The sequence below is a fragment of the Meleagris gallopavo genome, chromosome Z, assembly GCF_000146605.3.
Source record: "Meleagris gallopavo isolate NT-WF06-2002-E0010 breed Aviagen turkey brand Nicholas breeding stock chromosome Z, Turkey_5.1, whole genome shotgun sequence".
Taxonomy (NCBI): Eukaryota; Metazoa; Chordata; class Aves; order Galliformes; family Phasianidae; genus Meleagris; species Meleagris gallopavo.
The window spans coordinates 2,196,561-2,216,626 of NC_015041.2; the positions used below are offsets into that span (position 1 = coordinate 2,196,561).

A 20,066-nucleotide genomic window follows, 5' to 3' on the forward strand; every position below is an offset into this window, starting at 1 on the left:
TTTTTTGGGACTTTACTGGACTGCCATGAATTTTCAAATGTCATTGAGAGTGACTTGGTGTCTGCACTGGCCAGTTCCCTCAGAACTCTGGGATACATCTTGTTGGGACCCATAGGGTTATAGTCAGGTTCCTCAAGTGGTTGTGAGCTTGAGATTTTCTTACAGTAAGAGGGACATTGCTCCCCCAGTTTCCACCTTCTAACCCATCCAGTTGAGGGCTATGAGGTTGACTACGGGCACCTCTGTACAGTAGTCCATGTACAGAAGAGGGTTTTACAGCACTGCAGTAACTGTGTTCCTGACCCTTGTGCAAATTGACTTGAGGGCAAAGTGGAAATGGCACTGTAATGCTGTGTGTTGTTAAACACAGTGTAAGAATATGAAAAAGAAACTCTGCCTGCGCCTTTCATCTTCTTAAACATTTGAAATTAATTCAGTTACTCAGTTTACACTGTTAATTAGACACAGAGTGAAGTGCCAGGCTGCTTCTTGAATCTGGGCAATGTCTCATTCGTAACAGCTTCCTACCACCCTCTTCTTTTCCACTTCCCTTCTCTGTTTATTTACAGTTGGGTCTTAAGTTCTGCTTTGTGATAGAGATAGCTCAAAAAGAGGAACTCTCAAGGGACAGACTCCACTCTACATCTATCCAGCATCCCTGGGAGAGACCTCCCAAAAGGTTGCAGTGTCTCTTAAGGTGTGACTGCACATGCATCCCTTTAGCAGTATGTCGCTGGTGATCCAGGAGGTTACAACCAGAAGGGAGTGTCTTCTTTAGAGAAAATTGGACTAATTAGAGATAATTTTTACTAATGCTTGGTATTGAGCTATGAAGAATGTCAGCAATGCTTTTGGGTTTAGGCACTAGTTTTAACTATATTCAAATATTATGAACATGCAGGGGCAGGAAGATTTTCAGGACACCAAGTAATAAAAGCTGTCTACCAAGCTAGAGGTAGCAAGGTGTTAACAAAAAGCAAGATTTTTTGCTAAGGAACCAATCTGGGGTTCCTTCCATGGGGAACAGGTTGCCCAGTGAGGTTGCCCTGGTGGAGTCACTATCCTCAGGTTTTCAAGAAGGGTGAATGCTGCACTGAATGAAATGGTCTGGAGTGTTCATAGGCATGGGTTGATGGTTGGACTCGATGATCTCAGTGATCTTTTCAACCTCAGTGATTCTATGATTCTACGAAACTGCCATTCCCCTGAGCTCCCTGAATGGAGGTAACTCAGCTCACCTCTTCTTACATCTCTTCCTTTGTTGGAGCTGTGCTGCTAATGAACCTTGCCCTGACAGAGGAGCCACAGTCTTGCATGGCCTCTCAAAGCTCAAATCCCTAGTAATTCTGGGTAACACAGACCATCTGCTGGTGTATTGTTCCTGCCTGGACAGTAAACCTTTGAGATCAGTACTCGCTTTGTACTTTATAGGAACATAACACTCATAGTGCTTATTACTCCCCAAAGGCTGGTAAATACAAAGCCTTTGCCTGTACAGAAGTCAAGTCCCCATTGCCAGCCCACACATGGACAGGGAGATGGCTACTGATCCAAAGCACTTACAAACAAGTCCAAATCCTCAGCTCTGACGTGTGATTCTGGGCATTGCTATGAGGAACATGATGTTAATAACATAACTGATTGAGTGTAAAAGACATCTTTTGCCTGTGCTGAATTATATGTGCAGCCACGGTAATGGCAGTGAAGATTCTTTCTCAAGAACAACACAATTTGGGCTAAAGCACCAGAAGTTCACAGTGAGTTCAGGCCATGCTTTCTCTGCTATGTCTTAGAAGGTGAAGTGGCCCCTTGTCTTGTAGCCCAGCACTGGATGTACAGTTGGTGATGTTTATGTTCCCAGCGTGCTCTTCCAGAGAGCCCCAGCATATCCCTGTGCTTACTTTTCATCCACTCTCCATATTCTTTCATTTCTCCTGTGAGATACTTGAAAACTTGGTGGATTTGTTTTCCACTTCTCCCCAGCACGTCCTGGCTTCTTGGCTGCTTCTCTGCATATAGGTTCCTCTCAGACGGACTTTCAGCCACAACAATTTCTCCGAGATCCATCTTTTTTGAGTAGTGAGAAGAGGAAACTGTAAATCACAAAATCCATGTGTTAGTAAACCTCTCGTTTTGTGCTCTAGCAAACTTCTGCTATAGTTTAGAGACCCACAGTGACATCATTTTTTAAAGAAGGGAGGTTTCGTGGAGAAGACACCTGCCTGAGCCACTGCTGAGAACAATAGCAAGAGCTTCCATGAGAGCAATGTAATCTTCCATCTAGAACTTGCTATAGTTGTCTTCTTTTGGGGATGATGACCATAAAATGATCTAATACTGATATGGAGCTGTGGCACTGGGCAAACTGGGCAAACTGGACATGGTTTGTGTGCCTTGAAGAATCCTGGCCAGGGCTCCTCATTCCACATCTGCTTTTGATAGGCCACCGAAAGCAAACTGAGGTAGCATCAAAGCCTTGCTGAGAAATTGGCATCCAGATGTGGCTCTGAGCAAAGATGGCTCTTTAATAAGCAGATGAATATCCAGGCAGGATTATTTGTTTATAAAACTCCAAAGTACTACAGCTGATCATTAAGAAGATCATTAAGACATAAACCCTTCAGAGAAAATACACTGCATTGCAACCCAGGGAGTTACACTGCAGATGACATCTGCAAGGATGCTGACCAGTTTGCTCTGATCATTTTGGAGCAATGTGTCTGGGTCTGTAGTTGCTGACCAAGAGCAGATGATATTGCCAAGAGCTTGCTCCATGTTTTGTGGAATATGGACCCCACCTTCTGGTGGAAGCCTGGGTTTTGGGAGGTGGCTGTCAACGTACAGCCTGCAGCAGAAGAGCAGAATGAGAAGGGATGCCTAGCTGGGAGCATGGCTGTTGTGCCTGACAGGTTGATGGCAAAAGTATCCACGGTTCTGGATGCTCTCAGAAGAGGATCCTTGACTACAAGAAGATGTTTTCCGTTCACCCCATGGAGTACAAATTTACATGCAGCTCTGGAAATGCATCCTGCAGTGCTTGCTGCCTTGTGCTTTGGCTCTCTCTGCTGGCAGCACAGCTCTTTGCAGTGGCCTTTGAACACTCAGCCTTGGGCTGTAGATTCAACATGTACATGTAAAAAACCAGCACTGTTTGCTTGATCCTATGGGTAAGGAGGATTGTAAGAAGCATATGGAGCAACTTTTAGGATCTCCAAGCCACAAGATGCATCAGTAAAGCAAGGTTAGTGGCCATAACCAGCAACAAATAACAATCTCCCTGTATTCTCCCTGTAACAATCAGGGAGAATAAATACTGAGAAGTTGTGTCTGCCTTCTCATGAGTATCTCATGTTCATTTTGAACATCACCACGAGAAAAAACAGTTGGCTTTTACAAAGGGGAAACATCACTGCAGAACATATAAAGTCCAGATTTACAAGACTGCATTGCTCAATTCCCACTGAAATTGAGATGTGGGACCTAGATGTTTTTTAAAATTCTTTCCCCCTCTCACATAATTTAACTATTAGGGGTTAAGTGCAAAGCAGTCATGTGAGAGCCTTTTGCCATCAGTGCAGAGGAAAGCTAGTACCTCAGGAGAGTGATTCATGTCACTTTTCTCATATGCCTATATTAGATGTGAATAAGGGGGTGCCTCTCTCTGGCAGGAGATTGCCAGAGGGAGACTGGCTGCTGAGCTTTGAGGGCTATTTTTAGGTGAGAGAAATTCCAGCCATGGAGATTTTTGCAAGGTCAACCATCATGTTTATGGAAGAGGGATCTGGAGTCCCAGGATAGTGCTTTAAATCACCAGGCCATCTGTAACATGCCTGCAATCTGCATTCAAAGCTCAGGAGCTAGGAAACAGTTCTGGTCATGTGATTCTCATTTCTCCATATATCAGAGGGGAATTAAATCTCTGTTTGCAAGGTAGCGTGCTCATCTACCTCATAGGGGAAGGCAGCCTGGGAGGAGATGGCTGAAATTCCCGATTTTTTGGGAAAAGGAACAGTGCTAAAAAGATAGGAGGATACTGAAATCATTCACACTGCCACAGTAGTGAGCTGTAGGGCTTTGCAGCAGTGCAGCCCAAAGGGATGGAGAAGGTCCTGGAGGGCTGTGATGGGCACAGTGATCCCTGCAGCAGCCTTACCTTGCAAAAACATACTTTGCATTGAGCGCCTGTCAAGTAGCAGGCATGTGCTTGGTGCTACAGGCTCCAGGAATAATAGACAAATCGTGTGAACAGTTAGCTAATTAGGGCTAACGAGAGCCTGAATCACTTATGGCACACCTACTGCTGATGGGGAATTCCTTGAGAAAAGGGCCTTTTGTCAGCAAACACTGATTCATCACTGTCCTTAAAAGACATCCCTCTTCTCAGGAGCATCTGTCAGGCTGTAAGGCTGTGCCTAGCAGTTGTGATTCATCTCTGGACCTACCTGTGCCTATTCATTCCCAAAAAGACTGCTGTTCTACCATGCTTTTGTAGTGCAGGACAATGATAGCATAGAGCTTTGCATTTTTAAGCTTCCTAGAGTTGTTTTTTTCTACTGGAGAAAATATTCATGGTGTTGCACCCTCACAAAGCCAGCAGATATTTAGTGGCCCCACGAGCAAGTAGTAGTACAAGGTGGCTGTGAGCAATGGAAGGGTGGATGATACAGGGGGGTGAGTAACCCGTAGCATTTGAAATCTCCGTTCTGATCAAGAAGGTGTAGCTGGAGATGCAGCTGCACATCGCGTGCTCATTTCTGGTTATTGTAGGGAGATGAGCATTATGCTAAGGCAGCTGAGACCAAACCCGGGCTACTGGTCTTTTCTTCTTCACTATATGGTGAGTGCATGCTATAACCTCTCTCCTTGGAATGAAAATCCTGGCTCTAAACAAGTACTGGGTTTGTGTTTCACCGTCAGGATGCGAATCTTTCCTATCACCTGACTCCAGTGTGTGCAAAATGAAAGGAAATCAGCAGGGGAGCTGGGAGGGCTGAGTGCATGGAGGTGACTAAAGAGGTGTTGACTTCAAGGGACATGGCCTCACAAGGGTTTTTGAAAAGAAGCAGTTTGTAAAGGCGTGTTGCTCTCAGCAGAAGCCATAAAGAAATGGAAAGGAAATAGACTGTACAGCTAGAGGGCAAAACTTTGAGATGGTGACAGAATGCTTGGCTGACTTGTAATGACTTTACCAAGCAAAGCTCTACCAGGGATCAGTCTGTGACACTGAAAATAAATGGAGAAAGCAGGGCATTTCAGAGCAGCCACGAGGTTGAATGTAACACGCTTGCAGAGAGCAGGTACAGAATGCTGTGTCGGGTTTATGTGGCAAGGTTTTGGTAGCAGGTGTGTTGCAAAGCTGGCCTCTGTAAGCAGAGCACAAAAGCTGCCTTTTCTCAGCTTAGAGGAGGGAGAGTGAGAGCAGTGTGGTGGAGTTTAGCTGCCCATCAGGGTGAAATTACCAGCAAGTCAGACCAGGTAGGTAAGACAGACACAGAAATCCTATTTTCTTATCCAAGACACCTAAATAAAACAAATCAGCAGCAATAGTAATAATAATAACAAAAACAAACAGATCAACCCAAAATAGTTGGGTAATTTTTTTCCTATCACAGGCATTAAATAAAACTATGTTCCATAGCAGTTCTGTCATATCCAAACAAACACAACCACCACGAAAAAATTAGCAATCAGGATAGTTTTATGGGGTAAAATGACTCTTACAATCTGTGGTTAGATGCTTTTATCTGAGGATGTGGTCTTGTAGACCTTCTGTATCTTTCTTTCCTGGTCTGTATGGTAGAAAATACGATACTTCTCTCCAAGGCAATCCTTTACTGCTTCCTCTTTTCCCTCTTTTGCTGTGGTATCTCCTAATCTGCCAAACAAAAAGACAAAGTTTAGTTCATGGATTGTCCTAGCATACTGGGTAGGTAGTGCCCATGGCACCATTTGTGCACGGCTTGTACGTATACACACGTGTGTATGTGTAACTATGGAGGATGGTCTGCCTTCCAGATCTCCAAAATGATGCCAGTAGAGTGGAACTCCTCCTGACTTTCTTTAATCACTTAAAACCTTACTGTTTTTGCTTTCTCTACAGTCAATATGGAGAGGTGAATTCCCTTTCAGAGACACCTATCTCATCCCTTCAGTGGTGCAGCAAGATTAAGGTGGGGCTTGTGTTGCTAACCATGGAGATTTCCAGCATAAATCTCTATCTCAGCAGCTCAATCGGTCTCCCATTAGCTAGTTAATATATGGATCTAGAGCATGATTCACCCTCTCCTATCCTGTACTGGTGAATCACATTGTAAACTCTGTAGCATTTGGGAAAGACAGACAGCTCAGATGCAAACAGCTGCACTGCATATATGGAGGGAGAGGGATGATGAATCTCAGCAAAATGACTATACCAATGTCACTTGGGAAATTTGAGGTATCAAACAAGGACATGTTAATATTTGAATCCAGTGTCTAGTGTATAAAGAATTTTCAAAACACAGCTTTTTTTTTTTTTTTTTCCCTAATAATAAAAGTAGTCAGACCAGGTAGATATTTTAAGACAGAAAAATGTTGTTTTCTTGCATATGGTTTCAGTTATAAAACCAGAGGGGAAAACAAATAGAGAAAATATGAAATATAAACACCATCGCTTCTAAACAGAATGTTTTTCAAAGGTTTCCATGAGGTGTTGGCTGCTCTGCAAAGCAGACTGTAAAACAACTTTACAAGCCACATTTATTCTAAGAGCTCCACTTATTGAAGTACAATTCAAACTCTTGTTCTGCGGGCCAAGTCCCATAAATTAAACACTTGTCCAATAACACATACCTCTCCACTTGGATCCTCTGTTTCTTTTTGGCTTTGTGGGTCTGTGTCTCTCCCTCCCTCTCTTTGAAAAATCCTTTGCGAGTGGGAACAAAAAAGGGTCTGCTTGCTTTAGGAATGAATTTAAGAAACAGGCGAGGAAAATAAGCACAAAGAGAGGAAAAACAAGCAAGTCAACTTTCAAATTTAGCTGATCGAGGCTTTTGGTCCATTATTTTGCATTGTGATGACACTGATTTAAAGGTAGAGTGAAAACTGCAGTGTGAAGCTGCACAGTGTTAAATGTCTAAGTGATGAGGCCACAGTGCACAAGGAGTTGGGTTTGGAGGGACCGGCAGAGGGACCTGGAACTGGATGGCAGGTTGGATCTGTGCCCTGCCTTCAAAGGAAACTCAATTTTGCTGTGATCAGCCTTCTTTCAAAGGATGATGGCCTTAGAGATGTGATCCTAAGCAGGGCCAGATTTTTCTTAGAAGGGAAGGGACAGCCCCATTCAGCTTTAGCTGGAAAACAGGATGGGCTGAGATGTTTTCCACCCTGCCTGATCTCGAGTAGGAATGGGTCCATGGTCAGGAAAAGTCGTGCTGCTGGGCTCACTACAGCTTCCCATTCCCATCTTTTTGCCTTCTACTCTCTGTCATCACTTGAAATCTTGCAGATATTTTTTGTATATCTTTCTAAGTCCTATTTTATTTTTCACCCAAGAAGCTAAAGATCTCATCTCATCTCCCTTTGTAGCATTTCTACTTTAGCACATCTGTCTATCTGGTGTCTTGACAGTCATTCCTGCCTTTTGTATCCTTATTTTACTAACTTTCTCTTTGATGTGGCCCACTGTATTTCTCCTTCTCATTAACTAAAAGCTGAATGCTTGGCTCTCAGAAACAGTCATTGCTCTGTCTCACCAGTGGGGAAATGTAAATTTCTGCACCCACCTGACCTATAAAGCTTACTCAGTTTTGCCATAAATATTTTTAAAGGATAATAGAAATACAGACTGATTGAGGTTGGAAGAGATCTTTGGAGGACATCTGATGAAAGTCCATTGCTCAAGCAGGGTCACCTAGTAGTCCCAGGTTATGAATAGACAAAACTTAAGTGTCCCAAGAGGAAATACTTTTTTCTGGCTGGGATACTACAGCCGATGAAAATGAAAGAAAGGGTGATGAAGGAAATGTGTTTTAAGGATATTTCAGTGTGGAAGAAACAGATTTAGCTTTGCCACTGCGCCAGGTTGTTTTAGGAAGTCTTTCTGTGCTGCAGTGAAGCTGGAGCAATTTTGTGCTCTGTCCTGACGGCTGAGCTATGAGGACATTGCTGTATATAATTGATGGTGGTTAAGAGTGAGGATGACTTCTTAAGCTGTCACAGAATCATAGAATCACAGAATGGCTTGGGCTGGAAGGGGCCTCAAGGATCGTCAATCTCCAACTCCCCTGCTGCCACATGCAAGGCTGCCAACCTCCATCTCTAATACCAGGCCAGGTTACCCATGGCCCCAATCTGGCCTTGAACACCTCCAGGGATGGAAGGGGCATCCACAGCCTCTCTGGGCAGCTGTCCAGCACCTCACCACTCTCTCTGTAAGAACTCCCCCTCGACATCCAACCTCAATCTCCTCCCTCAACTTCAAACCATTTCCCCTTGTCCTGCAGTTATCTCCCCTTGTAAAGAGTTGACTCCCCTCCTGTTCATAGGCTCCTTTTAGGTATAGAAAGGCTACAGTGAGGTCACCCTGCAGCTTTCTCTTCTCCAGGCTGATCTGCAGCAGCAGGACTGCCTGAGGTACAGATGGCTTTTGTGATATCTCTGTGGATACTTAGGTGGTAGTGTATGGTGAACCCTGGAACGTCAATGGCATGCTGGAGTTGGAGGATCTAGGTCTTCACCACTGACCTATGGGGTCAAAGTGATCTTTGTCCTGCCTGAAATTCAAAGTACTCATGTAGAAGATATCTTTAAGAGGCTGTACATAAACTGACCAGGGGTGGCTAGTCACTACACCTGTAAACATTTCTGCTGGCATCAGATCACCTGCACGAGTCAGTAGGAATGGCAAAAGAACTCCGTGAAATGTGCTGCTGGTTTTTTGGCGAGCATGAAAGGATCAGACCTCTCTCCAGCAAAACTTTGCCTGTAAACATTTTAACTGCAGAAACAATTGCATGGTTGCTGATATTGCCGGGCCAGTCCAGCTGAACACTGGACTGTCTTTAACAATGTGTGGTAAACCACAGTTTGTAACGTGCTCGCAATGAATAAAAGTGCCAGAACTTGGCCAACATTTGGTTAAAACTTGAAACAAAACACACAGCATTTTAACAGGGCAACTGTAAAGACATTTCTCCATATACTTCACATCTCTCGGTGTTTAATAGAAAGTTAGCAGGGATTTTCTTTTTTAGATAGCAAAAATTTATTGTGTGTTTCCCGGGTAACTACAACACTGCAAACCTTCCCTGAAAACTCCCCTGGGATTCCTGCAATGTTAGTGAGCATAATGAATGGTAAATGCAAAGCAAACCCATTGAATCGCTTTATTTTAAATTCTGGCAGAGACATAATTTCCCACAGTTCATAAACATTTACAAAAAAGGAGTTTACATGTAGAAAAACAGTTGTTTTTATCACTCAGATCAAAGAATACATTTATCGGGATGTATGGGTGCACTTTCAGCCAGCTTTTGAGGAGCTCAGGTGACAGTCTTTAAGAAGCTTCATAGTCTAATACTGAACCTTTGAAGTCTGCAGCTTTGCTCACCCGAAAATACAGACATCAATTCTGCTCTCTGTTTTGCATGAGTCTGAAGTTTACACTTCAAAGATTATAGATGACAGACCAAATTTCCCAGGTTGCTCACAGCACTGGAACTTATCAAATAGAATAAAATGGAAAAATAAGGTGCATTACAGGATAGAAGGCTTTGTACCCAAACCCACGCAGTCATCTTGCTGCTTTGGAGCCAGTTGGATGGCACTTGAGCCCTGGGAATGTGGACTTACACCTTTTGAAAGTTCAGCAGAGGAATTCCCTTAGTGTTAGTGATATTGCATCAGGCCCTAAAATGGAGGAAGCAGAAGAGCAAGGGCTGCAGATAACAGCAGTGCAGCTGCCAAGGCTCCTGGCAGACTGTGGCACCACTCCATGGTCTGCCTTACATTGCAGCAACTCAGGTCCAGAGTTTACTGGATGGAGTCTGGTTTTCATCTTATTCCTCGGTAGTTAATAGAATAACACTAATATAAATGAGAGAAGGGTCATATCCATCAACCCCAGTGGAGCTGCTCTGCATTTGTGTTGTTGTATACTGAGAGCAGATGGAGGCAAGTTCGGTTTACGTGCTGCTGGATCAGTGCATGTCTGCACCTCCTTATGTTGTGACTGAATCTATACTCTGCATCTTTGTTATGAGGCATATCCACTTGGAGTCTCAATGTTTCAAGAAAGGCTGGCATTTTGGGAAGGGCTGAAGAATTTAAAAACGGGGTGTTCAAACTCTTCCTTTTTTAAAGTCCCTAACAAGAAGAATATAAGTTATGATTATTTCTTTCAAAATATTTTGTTTTGCTGTAATCTTCTAAAAAAGTGTGATGCATCTGTAGCATGTTTTGCTGTAATCTTCTAAAAAAGTGTGATGCATCTGTAGCATCGCGTTACAAATAAAATGAACTGTGGTTTCAAAATGGGGAAATGGTGCACTGGAGGCTGAATAGCATTAGAGATTTTCAGGAGAAAATTTCTGTCTCCTGAGATTTCCATATTTCTGTGGAATTCTTTGCTTTGTGGCTACATTCCCCCCCCACACACCCCACCCCTCTTTGGTTCTTTGTTACTCTGCTGTGAGAACTGCAATTTCATATAATTGAGACATCAAATACCTCCCACCATCAGAAGATGTCTCTGGCATATTATGGTTGCCAAGTGCATGGTATTTGTGCTGAAGCAGGATGCTCCATTCACACACAGAGGATCTTGTAAGGCTGAAAGCACGTGAAACCTGATGAAACGATGTTTCTAATTAGAGGTGAGTATTATCTTCAGAAATGCAAGAAGTTTTAAATTAAATTTGAGGGCTGAGAGGGTTAGATGACAAATGCACAAATTAGTTTAATCTTAATTCTTCTTTGGGTGGAGCACGTGATCCAGGAACTCTGCCACAGCAAAGCTTTTAAATGGGGGATTTGTGGAAGAGGTAAAGGAAATTTTTCCCCTCCTTGCAGAAATGCCAGGAAAATTGTTCTTTGGGTGTTATTAACAGTGTCTTGGCTGTGGTGGGAGCTGGGGCCCATAGGAGTGACTCCTACTGGGAGTGGGATTAGTACCCGTGAGACAGGGGAAGAATTGAACTAAGATTTGTGCAGGGATATATTTTAGCTGAAACACTGATGCCTGTGAGGAAAGGGATGGGACAGAAAGAAGAGCATTTAGCCAAGCCTCCTCCTGTGTTTCATTTATAGATGTGAGATGTCAAGGTTTGGAGATATGTGTGGGTTGTGTGTCCAAAGAAGAAAGGCTGGAGAGCCAGGATTAGGATTAGGTTGATGTGTGACTCATCCAGAAGAAAGATGTATGACTATCCAGATTACTGATAGGAGTTGGGGTGTGTGAATAGGGAAGCAGAGACATAGCCATGGCCAGATTCATACACAGTTATTCGTTTGGAAATAGGTGGAAATGCAGCATTGGTGCTTGCGTGAGATGTGTTCCCAGCTTCACCCTGTGAGTGTGAATAACGCCCACTTCTCTCTCACTGTGGGTGGGTGCAACATTTTGGGGCTCATCCTTGGGGTAGGCAGTGTGCATTACCTGAGGCTGCTGCTGTAGAAGAGCTTTGGAAGAACACAGATGCAGATATTGGGAGTTTAGGAACTAAATTTATTTGCTGAAGTCTTATTTTTTTTTCAATTAAAATACAATTTGAAATTTTAGAAATTGCTCAGTGCAGATTTCTTCAGAATTTGTACCTTTTTAAAACTGAAATGTTGTGTTCTCATTTTTGTGTGCTTGTAAGAAAACAAGTGGGGTCACAGTTGTGAAAAAATTTACCGTAGAATGGGAAGTAGAGTTGAATTTTGTTATCTCCGTTGATTTGGTTGCCTAATTCTGATTTTGTTCTTCATATATATTCCTAGTAGAGGCTGGTCTTAGATAAAAGATGATAATCTTTATGAAACTGGTGTTACACAGCTACAGTTATTTTCAAATTTGCTTCTTCTGAGATGGAGAATATTGGTATCACTTTATTTTATATTAAGCTCTATGTGATATTAAGCTCAGTTTTTCTGTGATGCTTTTTTGTCTTTTTCCTTCTGTGTCTTATTGTTCAAGTTACTTTTATAGGACTTGAAAGAAACGCTGCAGATCCAAGCTTATAGCTGAACTTTGGCATGACTGTGAAGGAAAATATAAAGTTTGCATCAGCTTGTTTTATTCGCAGTGAATTTTCACATGGCGGAATATGCCTTTTCTATAGCCAAGGTTAGATGTAGTGCTAGGTTCTATTGTAATGCTTGATATGCACATTTTGTTTCAATGAAGACTTCCAGTTGTCTGGAGGAAATGTCTAACTAGTGTCAGTTTATATAATTGCCATATTGTTGGGCTTGTGTGGCCTTGAGTGCCTTGTTGACAGCCAGTGCTTAGGTAATATAGGGTTTGTGAGACTAAAGGATACATAATGAGTCTTATAATATAAATTTGCCAGTTGTACTGAGGCCAGCACAAAGGTTGGGATTAGTTTGGAGGGTCATGAAAAGTTGAATTGGAAAGCCAAGGGTTTGGCTGCAGTTTGCCAGCTGCAAAAAGAAAAGCCGAGAGCTGCTTCCCCTTGGTTTGAATCCCTTAGTCTGAATGCTTCATCTGGAGCCAAAGTCAGGGTTAGATTTGGGGTCAAGATGTACCAAGGGTCCTTGTTATGCACCAAAATACCTTTCCAAAAAGCTGCTCTGGGACTTCCTGTATTTCTAGGAAGAGCTGAAGTGCTATGGTTGACACCATCAGTGAAAGAAACACGCTATAAATAATGTTGGACTTGACATCAGCTTTGTCATCTCTGAGCCGATTATGTTTTCCACATCTATGGTATAAGCAAAACCTCATGATAGATCCTCATATCCCACCTTGAGTAAATATTGCTTTCTAGGCTGGGCAGTGTGAGTTTCATCCTCTGCTGTGTCCCTGGCAAAGCCACATAATCCACTCATCCATTTTTACCATCAGAATTCCTACCTCACAAGCTATCAGAGGGATTATAGTGAAGAATTTAGAGCATCTTGTCTGCAATGCTCATGAAAGAGCAACGTATCACTTTGTTTTGTGCTATGAGAAGAGGGGAAAAGGTAGGATTTCCTTCTCTGTCCCTTTCTTGTGATATAGAAGAGAAAAAGATGCACTTTATTGCTAAAAAAGCAGTTTCAGGTCACTCAATTTCTAGCATTAACAGCTGTATTTAGCAGAGTAATTTGTCTGAAGAAAGCAAAAAAGATCAAATGCAGGGAGGAGAAATCAAACTGTTATGGTTTGGTTGTTTTTTAAAGCCTAGTTTAGCTAAATTCAGTGATAATTTTTCAAAGGAGAAATATACTGCAATAAAACATTTATTGTGGTTTTGTGCTTGTTTTCATCCCTTTGAGAGAAACGAAACAATTTCTGACTCATCTAATGCTATTTTTTACTCATATTTTTTTTCAATTCAAGCATTAAAACATAAAATCAATTATTCACACAGTTCTCATTATAGATTATGCTAGAGGTAGAAGTTGTAAGATAGTTTTTTGGATGGCGTGACTGAATACCATTTAAGAAGGCTTGGTTTAAATGGACGTTGGCAAGATTCTTAGTAAGTATGTGAATGATTAAAGAAAACCAGACATTTGCAAGTTAGAAGAAGAAGAATCTCTGTGTGAAAAGACCTAAAAGGCACATGTGAGAACTCATCTGCATGGCTTGTGCTCAGACATTTGGTAGAGAATTATTGAGACCTGAGGCACAAAAAAAAAGATGTTTGGGCAGCAGAAGCCAACTTGGAGGCTGTAGAGCAATTTGTTTCTGTTTTCTTGTGTCAGTTTGAAAAGTCAAGTCAGCTTTACAGCTCTGAAATAAACACAGTTGGGAGTTTATGTGAGTTCAGGATGGCGTAATTTGTATGTTTTGGACATGCTCGGGTAAGGAGAAAAAACATTTGCAGCCAATTTGCCAACATGTTCCTCATCTGACATATCGACAAGTTGGTTGAGGTAATGGGGGAGATAAGTGTTTTAAGTTGTAAATACTTAAGAAGCTGAGAATCTGGGAAAGGGAATTAGTTTAAAAGTACAGCAGTCATTTACAGCCAGATACAAGGGATGGTTGGAGGGGACTTGTAAATATGCCAGTGCCCACCGTACTGTTATGAGATAGATGTCCTGCTTGAAACTTGGGGCAAGAGATGTTTGACCTCTGACGAACTGACCTGCACAAGGAAGAGGGCAGGCAGGGGCCAGAAATGCTCATGCTCTGGACTATATACAGCTGCCCAGATGTTCATCCAACCTAGCAGCTGCCTCTCCCGGCTCTCCTGTCCTGGGGCACTGGCAACTGCAGCAGCTGATTGAGCTGCTCCTGGCTGCCTGGGATGAGGTCTGCTTGGAAAATAGTTCTCACTCTGTTGTTATCCAGTGAAAGATGGAAGAATTGCTTGTTTGTTAAGTGAGCTGAGACGTAGGAAAAATTGGTGTTGTTGACACTAGTGTTACCATGCTTGCATTTAATTCATGGCTTCGTGAGCACTCAAGAACCCTGGGGTTGGGTAAAACTTAGGGTCTGTCCAAAGCTCCTAAATTTGCTTGTGATTCAAAGATGCTGTGTCCTTGTCCAAACTCCAGTGAAGTCAGAGGAAGTAAGGGTTGCTCTGATGTCCTCTGACACTCACCTACTGGAACAGGCCATGTGCTGAACTGGAGCTTTTGGATTTTTATCAGTTTTAAAAACAAATTGATATGAATCACAATAATGGTGGGTTTGTACACCTTGCCTTTGGCAATTAATGATATCACGTATAGAATTGCAGCCTTTATATGCCTGTAGATTTCTCATCTGTGACACAGAAATTAGAAACTGAAGAGCAACAAAACTTTCAGGGATTTATTGACACAGAGTGTTAATTTTTTTCCCGGTTTTGGATGTCTTATCTCTGGGTTTTTTGATCATGCTTATTCTTCCTATGCCTTAGGCATCTTCTGGCTCTAGAAACAGTCCTGTCCTAGCCTTGGAAAAGCCTGATGAGGTGCTTTGTTTTCTGTTTTACAGGAGGGGAACCTGAGAGTAGGACCATTTAAGGTTGGCATGCTTACCTGTGATTATGGAAATATTTGTGATTGAGCATCTTAACAGTCAGTATGATTTTATGATGTTTTTATGTGTGGTTTAAAGTCTATCAAGGTCAGCAGAAGGCAGGGAGGCTTAGCAACAGGGAAAATCAAGCCATACACATTTGGGTAGATTTCAGCCTACTGCAAGGCTGCTCCTGTATTTACAGAATATTTCTGAAACACAGAAAAAGTAGCTGATGAAATGCACGTAGGCAAGCTTGATAAGTATCCCATAAAGCCTCGCTTTAGAAGTTTAAGTGGGATTAAAGCATCCGAGCAGTCTCATGTAAAGAATGAAATTGCGGGAATTTCAGTGTTGCTATTGGTAAAATGGATTTCAGATCTTTATTATGCAATCAAAATACTTGAATCACCATTTGAACTAAATGAAAGTTTACTGTGTGTGCACATAATTGTTTTTCCTGCTACCTATTGCTTGATTGGGGTTGGGTAAGGTTAGCAAAAGAATTAAATTAATTTTCTTCGAAAGTTATGCATTATGAAGTAAGAGGTATAAAAGTTACATTACACATGGCAAATGTCTCGAGGGTTTCGTTTATAGACTTGTTTATATATTCATTTTAATGTTTATTACTTTCTCAGTGTCATTTCCACTTTTGCATCTCGATACTCATTACACTTTTATTATCTCTTTTATAAAATCAATGGCCGCAAACCAGAGAATTTTGTTGTTGGAAGAAATAGGTGGAAATATATCTGTCCATAAATTATCATGGCTGTGAAAGGGACTTTTCTGAAGTCACTAAGCTTCAACTGAAGACAACTGGAAGCTGACCTTTCATTTTTATGGACCATGCCATACAGCACATCCATCTGACTTTGCACATTTGAAATTATCCAAGAAATAGTTGAGCTGCATTGAAAAATGCGTTAGTTAAATTAGTGCTCATGAAAGATGACAGATCAACAGCCTCAGAAACTGAATCCTCACAAGCTAGATACAAAGCCTACTGAAGTCAGTTAAAAGTCTCTTGGCTCCAATGTGTTCTTGTTGAGGGCCTTTGTCACCACAGTGCTTATGGCATTCTTAGGTGCTGTGCAGATTTCAGCCAATGGTTGTCTACTGTGGAACTGGACTGATGCATGTGAGACCTGTGGTTGGAAAGGGCTGTCATGGAACAAAAAAGATCTGAATTCACAAACCATCAAGCCAAAGTGATGGGAGGAAAAAATGGAAACACTCAGCAACCAGATGGCCATTGTGAAAATGGAAACACTGATTTAGCTCAAGTGTCCTAATGCTGTCGCATATGTCAGCATTATGGAATTTTGTGCCTGATCAAACAGCTATGGATATTTACTATTACTCCTATTACGAAAATAATCACTGGCTGTAGAGAAAGACATAATGAAGACAGAAGTATGTGTAATTACTCTGTGAACTGGTAGCTATTGTACTCTCCATCAATCATAGAGTGATAGAATCATAGGATGATATAATTACAGAATGGCTTGAGTTAGAAGCTTCTGAAAAGCTGGTCCAGTCCCAGATCCCCTCCTGTATACAGGGCTGCCAACCATTAAATCAGACACTAGATCAGGTTGCCTAGTCTTTCTCCACAAAGCTGTTCAATTACCTGGGATTTCTGCAACCCCAGTGCAACACCTTGCAGTTGGCCTTGTTGAATCTTGTTAGGTTCATGTGGGATCAGTTTTCAAACCTATCCAGGTCCCTCTGAATGGTATTTCTTCTTCTAATGTCTCAGCTCAGCTTGGTGTCATCCGCAAACTTGCTGAGGGTGTTCTCAATCCCACCGTCTATGTGACTGATAAAGATGTTAAAGAGCAACTGTCCCAAAACAGACCTCTGGGAAACAGCACTAGTCATTGGTCTCTGTCTGGACATAGAGCCACTGACCACAACTCTTTATCTGTGACCATCCAACCAATTTTTATCTACCAAATACATTACCCTTCAAATCCGTATGTCATCAATTTAGATACAGTGATGTGATGTGGGACCGTGTCAAAGGCCTCGCCAAATGTCTAGCTAGATGGCATCAATTGCCCTTCCTTTGTCCTCTGATGCTGTCATTCCATCACAGAAGACTACTGAGTAGGTCAGGAACGATCTGCCCATGGCAAAGTTGTGCTGGCTGTCTTAGCTGACTTGACTTTCTAGTTTCATCAGTGCTGGTATTGACTGAGGTTGTGGTTTGCTTTAAGTCTGTTACTTTGATTTATTTCTAGAGGCTGCTATATACTCCAGGAAGTATGAGATTTTTCACCAGAAAGGAGTCATATTTCTGGTGTGTTTAAGATGCGTTCAGGCTGCAGTTCTCCTTCAATTATACCTTCAGGGAAACACAATGTTTCTGCCTCTCTCCTCTGTCCTCATCTTGGTTCAGAAGTGGGCTCACTCTCTTGGAAATGTGGGCTTCTCTTATCTGTAAAGAGAATCTCCAAGGTAAACTGAGGTTTGTACCTCCTAAGCTAATGAAATGGAGCCCCACAGTTCACTCTGGTATTTCAGAAGTACCATTAATCCATCAGTTAGTCATCAAAATCAGTCTTACAGTTGCCACCAGGCAACCCATCCTAGGACTCCATACACCGACTCATCTTTGGGGAACTGAGAACCAGACAGGTATCTTCCCCCAGCATTTCCATGTAGAGGCTCTTCTAGAGCTTTGTCAGACTTGCTGTCAATCATTCCTTTCTATTTTCTCTTCTTCCATCTACCTGCCAGTCTTCTCCAGGCCTACTAGGAAAATGACTTGGTGGTAAGGAAACAAATTACCTGATTAGAAGTGAGTTGCACAAAAGTAGCCCAGTGAGCAGTGAAATGTAGAATTTGGTAATGATCAGGCTTCTGATATATTGAGATCTTGTGTACTCATCTGACCAGTATTGCCTTGTATTGTGCTCATGGATTCCCATCTGTTTGTCTATATCAATTTTTCTTTTGTTTCACGTTTTAATCCAAACATTATTTAGAGAAGAGCCATCTTTTTGGGTATGTGTAACATCTTTCCTAGTGGATAAAGGCTTCCATTAAGAACACAATATGAACAACAATAAGTATAAAAATAGGCAGGATAACCAAGCTTGTCATAGAACATCTAATACAAATCCTGTATCTAAAAATAGAATTCCACAAGCAAGAGAAACATTAAAATTCATTTAAAGGTTTTTTTTTTTTTCCCCCCTATTGGAATTTGCAAGAGGACAGGGAAGATATATTTCAACAGATTTGTATTTCCACTTTTCTAAATTGGATTTTTAGGAATTGTTGAACTGTGTTCATCTCTGCTACTCCACAGTGAAGAGATGCCTATTAAGTAGAATGCTAGTAATGATGTGGTCATTTTGAATTGTCTCACTGGAGTTTTGCCTGAGGAAACAGAGAAGGCTTTGAGACCTAGCTTCTTGTGTGGTGGACAAAACATTTCATTACGTTTAAGCAATGAGAGCACAATGCTCCTTTTTAAAAGATGTTATTGTTGTTGGAGAGGGAGAAGGAAGATTGATATCCAGAACACTGTTTGAGGTAATGAATAGCTGTAATAGTGTGAATTTATGAAGCCTTTGGCTGTTGCTCCAATCCTAATGATGAGTATTTCACCAGGTAGTATTACTTGTGCAGTGGTAGCATTTACTACTGATCACGGAGTTAGATGCTCTGGAAAAGGCTGCACAAACGGTCATTTTTGCTCCAAAAAATTTACAGTTCAAATCCAGTAAGGCTGGAGACTATATGTGGCAATGTACAGCTAGATAGGAGACTTATAAGGCAAGTGGTCTGCAGACAGCCCAGTGTCCAAGTTAAATACATTAGGGGTTCAAGTGAGAAAAGTGGTTTATGAACCTTGTTTTGAAGTTATTAACCTTGGTTATTAACTTTGAGCTCTGTTTTGACTGTGGCAGTGCTTTGCTTCTGTATTTTTGCTTTTGCGGTAGTCTGAAATTTTTAAAAAGAGCATTATAGGGAAAACTATAAAGACCTGTTAAATCTACAAGATTTTCTACTTGTTTGAAAATACCGGTCAAGTGAAGAATAGTCTCTTTTCAGGAATAAAAGCTCTGGAGGTGTGAGGAACTAAGAGAAACATGGTCATCTGTTGGTCTTGACAGGACCTGACAGAGAGAATGAGACTACAAAAGGACGTATCTCTCCAATCACTTCAATGGTGGGAAGAAGGACAAAAAGATCATAAATGGCAGAGGTAAATAGGATCCTGGTTTGACAAAAAGACATCAATCCAAATTTCAGGAGGCTTTGGAAGAACAGGGCACAGAAAAGCAGGGATCAAAGGGAGCCCCTCGTAAGATGCGTCCTCTGGTGTGTACCTGTTACCCAGAAAGGGCTGGTATAGGAGTGAGGAGGCTGGGATGAAGACAAGAATCTCCCAGATTTTCTTTTCTCTCAGCCTGCTTACTGCATATCCAGCACAATATTCTCAGACTGTTTTTTCTTCTTCTTTGAACAGCCTTCCCTGCTAAAATGCAGAGAACAGTAAATACATGACTCCCATAGCTTTGGGGCACATATTAAGATTTGTGTATTGAATTAGTAGAGCTTAATACGTCCCCCATTAGCTTGTTGCACCATGGAGAATACAGGTACTTTTCTGCATAAAATTTTCACACAGCACAGCAGGAGTTGCACTTTAAGCCTAAATGACATGCACTCAGTTATCTAATTTTTGCACGTTAATCCTCTCAAGATGTCTGTTAACATAAACCTCATTAATTAATGTTCCTTGCATCTGCAAATGGATGATTCAGTGTTTTAAAGGAAATTGGAAGACCACAGAGTATTGTATTATGGATCATTATACCAATATCATTTGAAGGCATGTAAAATAGCTTAGCTTACTCCTTGACTCCAGTGGCACTTAGTGCAGGGATATGCCATCCTCCAATCA

At 41.7% G+C, this 20,066-nt stretch overlaps 1 protein-coding gene across 1 annotated transcript in view; it reads right to left on the reverse strand.

Moving 5' to 3' along the window:
- Positions 1-20,066, reverse strand: part of LOC100546531 (urea transporter 2) — a 66,176-nt gene that overhangs the window by 12,854 nt on the left and 33,256 nt on the right. The gene's annotated exons all lie outside the window — the stretch shown is intronic.